Genomic DNA, 17,233 nt, shown 5'->3' on the forward strand with positions numbered 1-17,233 from the left:
GTATTTTTATAATTGAATATCCTCCAATAGACTTTGTATCCAGATCTGCAGATAATACAAGGATAAACCGGCAATATATTTTGTGGCCGAAAACTTTGAAGTTCTTAAAACACTGTAGTACAATAGGACCCGCGACCCGGCACACGCCTATCTCTTATTACCTCCAATTGAGCGATTTGCGACAATACTTTTGTCAGACATACTTAGGCCTTGATATTCTGGTGCCATAAACTTTACAATTATATCGCACAAATCCCAAAATGTAGGCATGCCAAGCTTTGTACAGATATGGCCAATCAGAGAAAAATAAAAGGGGTGAGTGAAACTTTTGGTGTTTTTATTATTCCCTCAGGATATTTTGCTTTCAGCTACAGCAAATACTGCTGAATGGAATGATAACATTTTTCAATTGAAACTATAATTTTACTTGGCTTAGTATGAATTATTTTTGAGAAATTTCCATTATCAAACAGTATCAGACGGACTTCGAGGGGCTCTCTCCAACCCTCCAACTTAATGTTCCTGAGTGGCCACATACATATGTAGCAGGCACTACTTGGCCATCCTATGTACACTCATGGATTACAAACACACCTGAAGTCATTCATGTCCAAAGGGATGGAGCAAAATACCTGTTTACAAGGGTCTTTCAGACTGACTTGCCAAGGCGCCCCCAAATCGGGGGAGCCGTGCTTATGGCAGTTGCGCCGGACCAGCCCAGGGGGTTAGGGGCAAGGGAATATGTGTAGAGGGACAATAGTTGTTTGGCGGTGTGGTGGCGCAGGCTGGTGCCCCCAGCCAGTCGGATCTAGTGACCAATCTGGCCAGCGTGCTGCCATGGCTATTGAAGTTTGGAATGTTATCTGTTTCTGATTGGGGGATTGGGGCTCTTGCCACAAAGGTCGATGATCTGGAAAAGGCCAGGAGATTGGTTGCACACTGTGAGAGATCAGGGGTGCAAGTGATGCTGGGCTCTGCTGCTCCGGCAGGAGGACCGGGCATCGCACCGGGGGGGCTTTAGTGAGCCAGGGCACAGGTGCAATCCAGTCGGTGGGCAAAGGGAGCCATGAGTGACAGGTAAGACCCTTTCAGAAGGTGCATAAGGTGGTTTAGCAGCGACGGGGACAGCTCCAAAGGCCAGTGACCATCTGAATGCAGGTACAACAGCTCTGTTGCTGAGTTTAGGTTTAGCCTAGGGGAAGTACGGTCGAGCGTGATCAACTGGGCAGGCATATCACGGTTGAGGTGAAAGGAAAGATTTGGAGGGGCTTATGAGGACATTTTATATTTACTCCTTGAAAAATCTGACAGAGAGGAAGCAAAGTGATGCAAGGAGTGTTCTCATTCCAGGAACTGTGGCCACTGGCCTTACAAGAAGACGGTCGAGGAAACATTAGTGAACTGGATAAAAGGGGTTCTCTATCTATCAGGCGATCCTGGCTGAGCGTTTTAACAATCTGTGTGCGCAGTGCCGTGATGTGTTTTCCAGACTGCCGAGTTACAATCTACCTCACATTCCATTGTCACAGAAAACCCTCGTATGTTGAGGTGAAAAGGCAAAAGTGTACTGAACTTGCCTTGAGCAACACGCCCTAGACCCAGCCGCGGTGCGTCCATTGGGGCGCTGGGGCGTAGCCCCACTAGACACATCGCCCTAATTCGTGCAAGCACCACTCTCGTGCTGCCGCTGATAAAAGACGGCAGACGCTACTATTCTAAACATGCGCGGCAATCGGCCGCTGAAGGGGGTGGGGGCGGGGCTGCAGCAGCACTCAACAAGGTTTGAGTGACAGACAGTCACTGTATCTGATAGCAGAACGTAGTGCGCATGCTCGGGTTTAGGTTGTGACCAGCCAGAACATGCGCATTGTCAGCCACTAGTATAGGTTCAGTAGGAGAGCGAGGGAGGGGGGACCCGAGAGGCCGTCGCAGCCCCCCGGTCTCCTAGTGGGCGGGCCGTATCTGTGCCCTAGCCAATGAATCCAGTGGCGCCAGCCAATCCAGACGCTGCAGACACCTGCCGCGCAGTCTGAAGTTGTTCCTGCTGCAGACGGACTTGCCCAGACCTTCTCCTGCTCCGGAGTCCGAACCGACCCAGGAACTGGACGCAGAGGTGGCACGCGCGGGATCGGGATCAGGTAAGTCAAGTTTTTTATTTTACATTAAACCCCAACCCCCGCCCCCGAGAATTGCGTGCCGCGAGTGCCGCGACTGTGGTTAGATTACCTATTACAAAGGCAGTTTTTAAAAAAATCATGGACTGACCAGAGAACGGACTTTGTAACCTTGCAGTACATAAAATAATTTTAACGAAAACATATTTTTCCGGACTTATGAGAAATGACAGCACTTTGATTTTGCATTCAGTTATTTGTACTCGTTTTTAGGAGTCTTTTATTCAATGGTAAGAAAATACAAAAAGACTCGATATTTCCCAGCTTATTCTTTCCCCTCGTCTACTCATGTGACATGTTGAAAAACAATTAACTGAACAAGTGTTGCAATATTGGGCAGATTGTTGTTAGGCTATTGAGGGATGGACAGGTGTGCTATTGCATAAAAACCATGTCGGAAATGTTCGCTTGTATTTATTGTGAGCCTTAGACCATAGGAATGTTGGTGGTCAGGGATTTTTGTAATGTTTTTCCATATCTGTTTCTCCCCTCTGTCACCTTCACTTACATTTCCCACACCGTATATCCCTTTCCACTCCCAAGCTATTATACCGCACCCCAGGTGTAATTAATATTGTTTTTTGTTTTTTACCTCAGACCATTTCATTACCTATATATTTATCTTGAGCTTTCGAAAGTGCAAATGTGTGCCTGTGGACATTTTGCTGCTATATTGAGTGGGACCAGAACTAAACAGTTGAAATCAGTCAGTATGTTTAAAGACTGGTCCTTAGGGCCTTTCCAAATTTTATGTTTTCTGGAAATAGAAGAATGTTCCTCCTAGACAAGTGTTTTTATGTTGGGAACAGGATATTTGAGCGGGAATCAGGCACACCCTTCTGAACCAGACAGATGGTCTTTAATGTCTGCACTCCTTAACAGATACTCAGACAAGAGTGACTCCAGTTCATGTTTTTTTTTTATTGCAGCAAGGTGTTTCTTCCGGAGCGTTCAAAGTTGCGGTTTGTCCGTGGGTTTCTGAGGTATTGGTTCTTCTTACGCGTGGTCTTTGATTGAATGTATGCCATTTGTCTTTGGATTGAGTGTGGGACTTGTTAATTTGGCGTTTTTGTTTATGCTTGGGTGGTAGGCATTGTTTTGAGTCATTGAGCCCATTGGCTTTCAATCCTTTGACTTTTGAACCTGGGATTGGTTGTCTTCTATCTCGTGTTGAACTCCGGCCCTGGATTTACCTATTGCATTCTGCTGCATTCTGGGTGTTGTATTCCTGATTCACTAAGCCTTTTACATGCCACTCCACAGCAGTAGTTTACGTAACGTTCGAAGACACTTTGGTGTTGGCTCACATGGCCCTTTTGACTCATGTCAATATCCAAGCATCGCATTTCATGTTGCGGTACTTGCCTGTATTTTTTAATGTGACCAGGCTATCGAGCTGTACGCCACATTGGAAACTTCACTGAATGCTGCGCACAATGCACGTGATAGGAATTGCATTTGGCTGCTATAATGGATTTTTTAAAATGTAGGCTGGCAACATGTAATGCAATGTTTGGATATTGACACGAGTTTGCGCGAGTCGGGAACAGGAGGATTTTCGCTATGCCCTTTGATTCAGTGAGTCTCATGGCGGCAATTGATTCATATGTATAATTTCTTTGTTTTTCTTACATGTTTTATATGGAATGACGAACATTTTTCTTTGAGTGTTTGTTTGTTTTATTTTCGGCTTTATACTTCAAACGGATGGACATGAGTAGAACTATATGCTTGGTGGGCAATTTTTTCCATGTGCATCTCTGCACGGTGGCGATTGGAAACAAAAATGCACAATGCCTTGCCAGCGTATGGGTTGTTCTAATTTTCTTTTTTTCTTCACATGAAGGTTATTGCGTCCTCATCCATTTTTTTCTGCCTTTATACTAAATATTGAGCACCTCCTGCAGCATTTAATTAAATGTAATGAGCCAGAGGAAATTACTTTGAGATGCTTTTGGCCACCATACAGACATGATAAACAAAGCAGGGGAAGGAGGACTTTAAATTTTATTTTTCTGTCAGACAATTTTTCTAAAGTCTTTTATGTATTTATTACTGTTTTTTTTTAACACACAAGGGTCTGGGAGATGACATTTTTAGCAGGATAATCCCACTGGGTTTCCAGTTTTTGCTCTATTCTTCCCTAGTGCTAAACGCCAGAAACATAGTGACAAATGCTGGTTTTGTTTTATGTTGAAGCACCATGCCAACTAACGTTTCATTGCTTGACACTCAACACAAATATTCCGAGGGTTCTGGGAGCAGAGATGGGACTCCATTTGAAATCTTCCTTCACAGAGGAGTACCGTGTGCTTTTGGTAATCATAAAGACAGTAAAATCAGGCAGTAAGATGGTTTTCCGGCAGCATGACCATGTCGTTCAGACTAGAAATAAATTATGTAAGTTTGAAGGCTACACTAATATATGGTGCCATTTATAGGCGGCCGCCATTATCTGCCATGTTGCGATTATGCCACAAAAGCAAGCAAGACCTGTTTTTATAATGTATACATTTGAAGCAGCAACGAAGGGCCTTGTAAAGTACAGTCCTAAATCAAAAGCCCCTTCTGTCTGACGGCCCTGTGTAAAATGCATGCTGTCTCTTTAAATAAGTGTACCCTTTACTATTATGTTTTTCTATTAGATGTTATCTCTGATTTGAGGCTGGCGCTTCCCTAACGGTAGCTAAGGTATCCATTTTAGGGTGCAGCAAAAAGCAACACACGTTACACAAAATTGCCATTTTCTAAAGCAGGGGTCCAGGAGAGCCGGATCCATCATCACAGATTCAAAATATCTAATTAGTATGTAAATGAGTAGCATTTAGATTAATTCTACCGACACTTATTTTATCCTGAAAATCTGGCGTGGATTTGGCCCTCCTGGAACTATGTTGGACACATCTACTCTTAGAGCTGAGATTTCCATGAGTCTTATAGTCTGAATTCAGCACCTGAGCATAATAGGACAGAATGTATGAAGCTCTGTGGTAATACTCAATAAGCAGCTACCTATGTTATGCCATCTATTAATGTAATAACTGCACTTTCACAATTGCTTTATTAACCTTCCTGCTTTCTCAAATTTGCTTGAAAATGCACGCTTTTTCTTCTTTTTTTCCAAAATTTTCTTGGGGGGGGTAACCCCACCAAACCCCCCTTTTGGGGTTCGGGCTCGCTCGCTGCGCTCGCTCGCTACGGTGCTGTATGCTAATTCGTTTGCGCCCCACCACTTTAAAATCTCACCCACCGCCCCTGCCTAGACCTGCAGGTATAGCACGGCTGCGATTAGACAGACATACAGCACGTTACAACTGGTGGGACAGTGTGCGCCTTGCTACAGCACAGACAGATGAGCACAGTGCAGCCAGGCCACGCCAGAGACGTGTGGGCGAACACACCGACGTCCGAGTGTTCGCATTGTAGGTAGCACAGGTACAACACCGTACACTCGGCCGGGTACAAGGGAGGCTGGAGGCAGGCAGGCAGACAGAACAGCTGAAGTGGAGCTCTGACAGGGTTAATTAGCTCGGGTACACTATGAGGTGGGTGCAGGGAGGCAGATAACAAGCATGCGAACGGACGGACTGACTGACGTGCAGGCCTGAGGGAGATACACACCAGCACGGGGGGGGGCAGGTAGGTATATACACGTAAACAGAGGTGCAAGGCGGACGGGGATGAAAAGCACACGTACAATCTGACAGGGATGTTGACATAAAACAAGCAGACCGACGGACGGCTGACGTGGAGCCCTGGCGGAGAGAACTATTAGCACAGGTACAACTGGGGTGGGTGACGTGGAGGTGCATAAAAAACCAGCAGGCGGACGGACTGACTGACGTGAAGCTCTGGCAGAGATGAAACGGGACAGATGGAGCGAGATCTCTGGTAGTTTGGCAGTCTGCTCTTACGACCATGTAAATACCTTGCTCCAGGCTCGGCGCCTCGCTTTTCCCGCTCTCGGTCACCGGCGACGGTCACTGACTGAACCCCGGCCCCATCTTCTACCCTCGGCAGACTGCGGAGGCGCGGGCAGTCGAGCTCTGCCTGAGACGGTGCCACTCACCGCCCCTCCGTCCCCTCTATTAGAAATTCCCGGAGGTAATTCTGATTTTTAAAGGGGGAACTTTATTCACAAGTTTATGGGCCTTCCCACTTGCTTGTGGTTTCTGACTTTAAAGGGTTCTCGTTTGAACCTTCGCGTGCAGAGTGAAGTAAGTTGACTTCGGTAGAAATGACAGCAGGCACTGCAGGTAAGGTAGGCGTAGATTTATTGAAGAGACATGGTGGGTAACATCCAACTCCCGGCTGACCGAACTCGTAACTGCCGAGTTCAAACCCCGCCAGGTTCCAGCCACAAGCATAGAACATTCTATGCTTCTAGAAGGCTACCAGGAAAGGACACAAAGGAAGGGTTAAATAAAAGACATACATTCAAATGTAAACATTACAACACATCTTACCCCTTACAAATAAATAAAAATCACACAAGAGGTATGTGATCAGAACGTCTAGAAATTAACACAAATAGTCATTGAAATAAGTAGGGGGTCTACGAATTCTACCCAGGCGGACTCCAACACCGGGCAGAGACTCTTGAGACGCCACACTAGTAGAAGCTTGTGAAACCTGCTCACAAGAACCACTTTGCAAGGCATCACCACCCCCTTCGTTAGAACGAGAAATTGAAGAAGGAACAGCATTTCCCTGATCTGAAGCAGAAAGCATATACCCCGTGTTGGCCTCAGATTCCAAAACAGGATGCATAGGGAAATTAGGAGAAGAGGACTTTTGATATAAAGCGATTCTCCTAAGATTCCACTTCTGCCCATCATCCAACACCACATAGTCTTGAAAGACTTCCTTAACTCTGTATGGGCCCTTGAATTTTGCAAGGCCCTTAGTAATCCTGCCAGGTTTAACTTTAATTAAATCACCACAAGATATAGAGCTTGGCAAATCTCGCTTGCCACACAGGCCAGAACCACCATTGTTAACATCAGAAACTCTGTTCTTAATCCAAGAAGGAGTCAATTTAGTGCCAGGGCGCCTCCCTCGCATTAACTCGAATGGAGACTTCCCTGTATGCTCATGTGAAGTAGTACGGTAAGCCCAAACCATGTCTTGGACCATCACATCAGTAAAGCCCCCTGAAGCAAGAGACATTTGAATAATCCCCTTCACCACTCTATTAGCCCTCTCACAAACACCATTCCCTTGAGGATTATACAACGAAGTACGATGGTGTGTTATGCCACAACCAGATAAAAAGGAACGCATTTTCTGTGAAGTAAGCTGTGTACCATTGTCCGTTATCATGACTGAAGGACAACCTTCTTCCAAAAATAAATCCTTCAAGAACTTAATAGAGCATTCAGTAGTTATGTCCTTGACAAATTTGACTGTTAACCATTTAGAAAACACATCCACAACCACAATGGCAAACCTCTGATTTACTGGCAATTCATCTTTAGGACCAATAAAATCCAGGCATATGCTATGCCAAGCCTGCTCAGGAGCAAAAATACTGCCCATGGTCTGAGTAGAAACCAGTTTAAGTCTTTTCTCACTGTCTTTGCAAACTGAACAGTTAACCACCCAAGCTGAAACTTGTGCATCCAAACCCGGCCACCAAAAATCTGCTCTGATTCTACGTTGAGTAAAGGTCTGTCCCAAATGACCCTCATGGGCTAATTTAATTAATTTGGGTCTTAAGATACATGGTGGAATGAACTTGTCACCTCTCATAAGGATATGTTCACCACAAACTGAAAGTTCATCCAAAACCTTCATGAAAGGACGAACAGAGGGTTGGACACAACTCACACGTCTTGCTCCTAATTTGACCAAATCCATGACACTCAACAAAACACTATCACCTGACATGGCAGAACACCACTCCTCTTTACTAAACGTACCATCACTCAATGCCACAATATCACGGACAAATGCAATAGCACCATCATCTAGAAGATCAGCAGAATCATCACTGGAATCCTCACCCAGGATAGCTAATCTAGACAAACAATCCGCCTGTATGTTTCGCCATCCTTGGATATAATTTATATCATACTGGTATTCCTGTAGTCTGGATGCAAGTCTAGCTAACCTAGGAGAACCTTTCCCCGCTCCCCCAGGTGACAATACCCTAATCAATGGTTTATGGTCAGTCCAGAGTTGAAACCTGGTACCCCAGAGATACGTCCTAAAATACTGTATGCCCCAAGCAGCAGCCAAAGCTTCTTTCTCAATTACAGAATAATTCTTCTCAGAAGTAGAGAGGGTGCGTGATGCAAAAGCAATGGTTTTATAACCATCACCCGACTTCTGGAGAAGAACAGCCCCTAAACCAGTTGCACTCGCATCCACCATAAGCACTGAGGGACACCTGATGTTGAATGATGCTAAAATCTTTGACTCACACAGTTCTTTTTTTATGGCATTGAAACACTCGGTATGAGTCAGATCCCAAACAAATTTCACACCCTTCTTTAACAACAATCTTAAGGTTAACGTTTTGTCAGAAAAATTCTTGACAAATTTCGAATAGAATTCGATAAGACCCATAAAAGATCTCAGTTGATCCTTATCTACAGGACAAGGAGCTAAACGTATGGCTTGCAAGAGATCTTTTTTTGGCTTAATACCCAGCGCAGAAATCTCATAACCTAAGTATTCAATTTGTTGTACTAGGAATGAGCATTTGTCTTTACGAAGGGTTAAACCAGCATCTCCAATCCTCCTCAAAACCTCCTTAAGAACACAATTGTGATCATTAACAGTTTGTCCAAATATTAAGATATCATCTTGAAAAAATACAACATTATTGATACCCTTGAATAATTCTGTCACCATACGCTGAAAGACACTGGCCGCAGAGGTTAGGCCAAAAGGAAGCCTAGTAAACTGGAATGTCCCCTCGGTGGTAATGAATGCGGTAAGGCTCTTAGAGTCATCGTGTAAGCGGATCTGATGGTATGCACTTTTGAGATCTAATTTTGTAAAATATTTGGCACCACTTAAAGTAGAAACTAATTCCCCAATGTTGGGCAGAGGAAAGGTGTCTGCTATGACACTCTTATTAAGGGACCTGAGGTCCACACAGAACCTAATTTTCCCATCAGACTTGCGTGAAATCACCACCGGAGAAACCCACGTGGATGCTTCAACTGGCTCAATGACCCCACTCTGAAGCATCTCATTGATAAGAGATTTAACTTCATCTCTAACAGTGAGTGGAACTCTCCTAAGTTTGTGTTGGATGGGAAGGGACTTATCTTTGAGCAATATTTTGTGGACATAACCCTTTAATTCGCCTAATTCATCATTAAAAACATTGCTACTGTCTCTCAAAATATTGTCTAAAGAAAGCTCCTCGACAACCATCACTTGAGGAACTGCCCTGGGGTTCACAATTATATGTAGATCGTACTGGTGTATCCACCCAAGGATTGGAGGCCCATCAACGGCAACATAGACTTTGCCTCTAATAGACTTGCCTGAAAAGGAAATATCGGCATCAAAATACCCCAACAAGTCTATCGTTTCACCTTGATAACCTGTGGGGCTTATGTCGCAAGTCAAAAGAGAAAGATCCGACCACTCTTTCCTGAATGTAGGTTCCGGAATTATGGTATACCTTGAACCAGTATCCACCATTAATGTTACCACATGGCCATTAATATCAAAATCAGCCCTTGGACGTTTTTCCATCATCTCATTGACAACATTAATATGTTCATCTGAATCATTTACTACTAGCATTTTATCTTTCTCTCTCCTAATTTCGATCATGTTGTCATCCACAACTGCTACTCTAGGTTTACCTCTGTATCTACACATTTTTGAAAAATGTCCCATCTTGCCACACTTTAAACATTCTTTGTTGTTGGCGAAACAAAATTTAGCGTCAGACGAATGTGTGTTACTTCCACATCTTGAACAAAATCTTGTGGGATTTCTTACAAAGGTATTTTTCTTGACACAGGATTTCCCTTTGGACTTGAGTGCAGCAATAGATTCCTCCTCACAGTTTTCACACTCTTGTGTGTACTTCTCAGATACTTCTGATATTTGTGCTTGATCACTGGATCTCTGTAACTCTTTCATGCACGACTCGGATTGTTCAACAACTTTTGCTAAATCCACAGCAACTTTTAACGAAGGGTTTTTAGCAGCCCACAGTCTTTCTTGTATTTTCTTGTTATTGCATTGGACTATCAACTGATCACGTATTAATTCATCAGCCATAGTACCAAAATTGCATTTGACTGATAGTTCTCTCAAGCGTGTTACAAAATCATCAATAGATTCATCTATACGCTGCTTGTGTGTGTAAAATTTATACCTATTCATTACTAAATTCTCTTCCTTCATGAACTTTACTTCCAATCTGCATATAGCGTCTTTGTACTCATTGTGCGATTCTTGGCCAGAAGCTTGCAACGTTTGAGGTAAGTACTTAAAAATGCGTTGCGCCTCTTTCCCAAGAGCACCCAACAATAATGCTTTCTTGCGCTTAGCAGAAAACTCCTGTCCATCAAGAGCATCGAGATAGTTCTCAAACATGACTATCCAGTCATCCCAAGGGATTTGAGGTGTTCCGGGCTCACTTAAGAAAGGTGGAGGAAGTGCTCCATTAATCTGTTGCGCCATGGTGATAGTAAAACACGGTGAAAATGTTGTAATTTTTAAACAGTCTACCAGCGCAACAGTCAATTCACTAAGATAAACTGTTTGAAATGTGGTACTGAAGATACAAATTTTAAACACACACACACACCAAGAAAACGTTGAAGATAAATAATATCCAATTACCAGTGGTAAATAGTGAGGAGAAAATCGTTGCTTGCTAGTGAAGACAGCTTGTAAACTGCTTCGCATCCAGCATGTTTCTGATGTCCGCTAAAATGTTCCAGTAGGTGGCGCTAAAGACGTGAAGTTTGACGAGCTGCTTGTGTGAGTTTGAACACACAGAAACTCCGTAGCACGTCACGAGCTTTGTTGAGCTCGAACGTGATGATGTTTTCCAAAGGCGTATCCCAGCAACGCACGCAAAGACGAGCGCGAGAGGCCTCCGAAGTCGCTGGATACTAAAATGGCCAAAATTGAGGAATTCAGACGAGAGAAACCGCAACAGGATGCACAGGAAACCGCAGCAATCGGTTCACGCGTAGATTCGTTATCTTTGGGAGAGTCACCGCACCAATTACGCCTCTTGACATCAACGCCGCCGCTGGATGACAATCCGATCAGCCACAAAGATCGTCGCCAAGTGAAGTAAGTTGACTTCGGTAGAAATGACAGCAGGCACTGCAGGTAAGGTAGGCGTAGATTTATTGAAGAGACATGGTGGGTAACATCCAACTCCCGGCTGACCGAACTCGTAACTGCCGAGTTCAAACCCCGCCAGGTTCCAGCCACGAGCATAGAACATTCTATGCTTCTAGAAGGCTACCAGGAAAGGACACAAAGGAAGGGTTAAATAAAAGACATACATTCAAATGTAAACATTACAACACAGAGCCTGAGGGCTGGCCGAGAATATTCATTCTGCCCGCCACAGGCCTGCTCACTAGACCGTCCCTCGCCCTGTCTGTCTCACGACAGCGCAGATGTACAGAGGGAAAGGCAAGGCCTTCACTGGTGTAACCTACAGAGACTGTAAAGCAGCCACCAATGGGCGTCGACACCAGAGCCCAGACCCAGAGATAGGCCTTACTGCAAACCCTTCGTTTTTACACACCAAATGAATCGCCACTGCCAGAGAGTAGTAGCACCTGGCTGCACCGCACGAGGTCTTGACTCGACGTGGTCTCAGACTCACTCAGTCACAGCGTACAAGTCGTGTTACACACCGCACGAGGTCTCGTCTCGTCGTCAGTCGTGCCGACGCGGTGACCGTGACGGAGCCTGCGCAAGCGAGGTCACGTCACGAATCTATGGCCAATCACAGTGCGGCACAGCGGCAGGGCCACCCCACCCACGCGCGGCACCCAATGCGGAAAATGCCTGCCCTCAGGCTCAGGTTGCGCGGTGTCTCTGCCAATCCAGACGCTGCATTAGCAGTGCCAGGATTGGCTAGAGCACAGGTGACGGCTCGCCCATTAGGAGACCGGGGCTGCTGCATGAAGCAACCCTCGGCTCCGACTCCCCCCCTTGCTTTCCTGGCTTGAGTGGCTACCTATTGGCCAATGCTATGGGTAAGTGGGTAGTGCGCATGTTCGGGATGGTCAAATCCCAAAATCGAGCATGCGCACTTACCCGCACAATGCAGCAGCGCTTAAGCGCAACTACCTCTACTGCTGTACTGCAGTGTCAGTCAGACAGTCAGCCCCACCCCCACCCACCCAATTCAGCGCCGCGATTCCGCGAGCGTGCAATGCCGACTGCGCCTGCTGCGCGCGGCCTCACGAGTCTAGTGGGGCATCGCCCCAACGCCCCAATGGAAGCACCGCCGCTGGTTCCAAGCAATGACAATGGCGCCTGCTTCTTTTAAATGAAATGGGTCTTACATTTACAAGAGTTTGAGCTATTGGCATTGTAAATGACAATGCCTTTTTTTATGTGTTCATTATCAAAACAGGTATATAAAAGGCATTGTCATTTACAATGCCAATAGCTTAAACTCTTGCAAATGCAAAACCTATTGCATTGCAAATACTTGTTAGATCGAGCAACCAGACAGTGTAAGCTGTCTGGATGCAAACGACCTATTTCAGCTAACCAAGAAGTTAGAGTGGGCTTAAAGCCAATCCATTGCTCGCTGTTGATTACATCTATTGTCACTCTCAACTGTTTGCTTCTTATGCAGTGGCTTGCCTTGCCCATCTTGTGCTTGTTCCTCTCCTGAAGCAGATCTTCTTTACCTTCTTCCTTCCACTGCTCACTTTTTAGGTCTCACCTAGCGACGCAGCTCATGCGCTGCTCGCCTTGGCGAGATCTATTGTTGTCGGTTTTTCGTCGGAAGGGAGACAGGAGATGTGCATGCGCCCGGACAGGCGATGTGCACGTGTACGGTTCCTGGCGTTTTCAGGACAACGCGCGCATGGCGCGCTTTCACTTTCCCTTCCTTTTTCTTTCGGCTCCAGATCATCTTGGACAGGAAATGTGCACGCATTTCAACACAGCGCGCCTAACTATTCTTGTGCGTTAACAATACATTTATAAAGTGTGGCAACAGCACCACCTTGAGGCTGTACTTTAAACTTAAGCTAGTGCTAGGAAAGTGTGAGACAACTCTGAAGTCGCTGCCCTCCCATCCGTCCCGTGCCTGCAGACGGACAGACATGTCGTTGTAGCCCGGCTTCAGCTCAGCTGGTAGAACCGACTTGTGCCGCGATCCAGATGTTCAGAGCAGTCTCATAAGTCTTGCGCTGTAGTTGGAGTCTCTTATTAAAGGCCAGGCATGTCGTGCAGAGGAAGGTGCGAGGTTGCAGAGGTCTGTCCATTGCAGTCAGCCCGTTCACTCTTGCATCTTGGCAGAACCCACACCTAGGCACTTGTTCATTCTGTGTGTTGCAACTGACTGGTGCTAATACACTCTTGTCGAGGAGTGAGGCACTCGGATTTGAACCAATAGGACAAAAAATGTGGTGCTGGACTGGACTCCTTTAACAAAGGACCTCGCAGACTCTCTGCACGTGCACTTTCCATGCAGTGAACAAGCTCCGTGAATGTTCATCATAACCTTTGGGGCTAATCTATTTTGCTATACCCAACTCTGTTTTTTCACTTCAAGTGACCGAAGGAAATATCAAGAGAACACAAGCAGATGTACAGAAAGTGTTCCCAGAGACTAGAAGTTGTACAAGGCCACAAAAAGTCGAAATGCGTGATGCAAACAGTTGTTACATGGCTGAGTTACGGCAGTCATTACCGTGAAAACCTATCTGTACATCAGCAGCAGCTCTTGGTACTGAGCACAACCTTCAGTTCTATTCCAGTGTTGATCTCAAAGTGCAGTCCACAGGGATCTCGACATGATCAAATCTAGTATTCTGAGATCTACTTGCAAGCTTCTAATCTCCCTGCCACAATGCTTTAGGATGGGACTCTAAATGAGTGACCGAAATCCCCAACATCTGCCACTGCCTGTGAAACCAGCGCACTTCGAACCCTCCAAGGATACTTCGCTCCAAGTTCTCTGCAGACTTAATTTGAATGGGAGCCACCTGGTACGCCCCTCACGGTTTCTGCTAACTTGATGTGCGCGCACAAGCGCCTTAATGGCCTGTTTACCAGGGCAGTTCTCCAGGTGTTTGTCATCTTAGAAAACAAATCACTCAACTGGTGAGTTGATTGTCCATGCCCATGTCATTGTTTTTATTATGCACATCTGTGGTCGCAATTCTGCACTGTAGAATTTCCAAAGGAACGTTTTACTATAAATTGACATACCGTTTGGGCATTTTGTTGCAAGATGGAGTCTGAGCACACCTGCTAATAAACAACTTTTTAATGTTTTATTTTACATGAGACAGCAAATGACTCACGTGACCCCCCCCCCACCCCAGATGTTCAGACCACTAATCTTTTTATATGTTACGTATTTCAGCATCCTAGCAAATTGAACTCTTACATGGGAGGGTAGCAACTGATGCTTTATTAAAAAAAAAAAAATAACACGCTGTCTTTTGCAAATCAAACACAATGACGTTAAGAATTCCCCTGTACTCGCTTTTTTAAAATGACCACTGTAAAAAGACACATTTTATACCATATAAGAGAGCCGGGTGAGGCTTTATATTGTACACCTGTAGAAGGTATTTAATTTTGTTCTTTTGTTTCAAATTATAAAAAACATTATTTATCCTCCACAATGATTTATTCCTTTTGTGCTTAATTGATCTTTGTGGAGGTGAAATCCATGTTTTGGGACATTACTACACATAGAAACATGATAAAACGTGCTTTTTCTAGTGTGTGCACTCTTTACTCCAAGGGAAATGAGCCCGCTTTTGGCCATATGCACCATCACTTTGGTTCAAGAAGTGCAGGCCTGCAGAATATTCCAAGTGTTTTAACTCCCATTGTTGGCCTGTTTGGATAAGATACAAGATGACATCTGTGTATAAAGGCGCAGATGGACCTCATAACAGGGGAGCATTTTTCATCACTTTGCAAAATGTGTGGAAAGTCGTGAAGATGAAGGATAAGAAAGCAGTAATGCCAACGGGCACCTGTTTTACACCATTTGCATTGTTAACTTGGCTAGTTAGACCCTCATCTGCTCCCATCAGCATCTCGATCCAGGTTCCAGTGTATGCTGCATCAAAGAGTTCACGACCACCGACCGGTATTTGGAAGGCTGCTGGTTTATGCCACAAAGTTGGCCATCAGATATGCCAGTTCTGATGCACAGACAATTGAGGCGTTGCTAATTGGCTGCCTTTTTAAAAAAAAAACGTTATTTCCAGTGCCACCTAAAGTACTGTAATAAGTCAGGAAGTCTACTTTGCTCGGTAAGAAGAATGTTCGATGGGCAACAAGTTGTTTTCCTCCACACACACTTGCAGACGCTCCAATGCTGCATTAGCAAACATCTGTCCACCAGCGTCTATGAGAGCTAATTACCTACAGTACTCGGGGTTCGTACAGGAACCCGTATGCAGAAGACAAGAGATAACTCCAGTCCAAGAGGCTTATTGCCAAGAAAATGTAAAATAAAGAGAAAACCCGAAGTTCCATTTGCAAGACGTAAATCAGCTGACGAGCTACCAACTGCATTCTGGCCCCACCTAATACTCACTGTCCTGAAGTGGCCTGAACGGTTTTGTTGGGCATATTAAACTTAACATGATGGCATTTAAAGACAATTTTCCAGGGCTTGGAGGGTTTTAATACAGGTCAGAAAGCTAGAGGCAGACACTGTACTTTGAGAACAGCAGGTCTGTAATTATGCTGAAATGTAATTGGAATTGAAACACAAATTATTCAAGCAGAAGGGGTCTGAGAAGGACTGTCAATCAACTTTTGAGTAAAGGTGCGATAACCGGTGGATATTTTATTTACATTTGACAAACAATAACCAAACTGCATGAATAATTAACACAATTCTTAAAAAACAGCACGCAAGCACAGATAAAAGCATACCGCTTCACGGTTACAGGCAGGCAGTGCTGCAGGTGCTGTTCGAAGTAAACCTCTCTGGGACAGCCATCTGCATGGCAGGTAGATGCTAGCACCTCACCCCTAGTTGTTCCTCCATCCCCTTGCTTACTTGACCTGTCCGTCCTGACACACACTGTTACTCCCCTAACCGTCGGTACGGCCACCTCACCCTGGCGTCGCCGCGGCTGCCGCTGGCATAAAGGACCCCTCACCTTAATATCCGCGCAGTACCATCTTTCTTTAACACATTCACAGTTCTGTTCGCCCAAGCCCAGTGCACAACATACAACTAAAGAACCTCTCAGAATCGCAGAGGGACGCAGACTTCAACAAACAGACTGGCACTCAGTTCCATTACAAAGCATTGGCATACTGCAAACACTCTAACGTGCAAAATTAAGCGAGAAAGCGCTATCACAGGGTCATGCAATGAGAAGGCGCTATCACAGGGTCACGCAGTGAGAAGGCGGTATCACAGGGTCACGCAGCGAGAAGGCGCTTTCACAGGGTCATGCACAGGGTCACCCAGCGAGAAGGCGCAATCACAGGGTCACGCAGTAAGAAGGCGCTATCACAGGGTCAAGCACAGGGTCACCCAGCGAGAAGGCGCTCCCACAGGGTCACGCAGCGAGAAGGCGCTATCACAGGGTGTGCACACAATGAGCTGCAGACCCCTACAGAGAGCCGGTCTCCAGCTCATTGATTCGAGGCTCGGTGCAGCCGACGTGCACAGGAGGTGTGAGATCTCCCCAGCAAGGGGGTTGATGAATTTAACGTGCCCCAGGCTGTGATAGGCACACAGCCCCGCCCGTACTCCAAAGGTGAAAGTTTTGCACAAGTTGGCATGCCTGAAAGGGCAGACTGACTCCCGCGTGTTTGAGGCTAGCTCCGAGCCTGAGGGGTGCGCTGATTGAAGCAAAGCACTGTTCACCAGTCACCCTGGC

The sequence above is a fragment of the Triturus cristatus genome, chromosome 7, assembly GCF_964204655.1.
Source record: "Triturus cristatus chromosome 7, aTriCri1.1, whole genome shotgun sequence".
NCBI classification, from domain to species: Eukaryota; Metazoa; Chordata; class Amphibia; order Caudata; family Salamandridae; genus Triturus; species Triturus cristatus.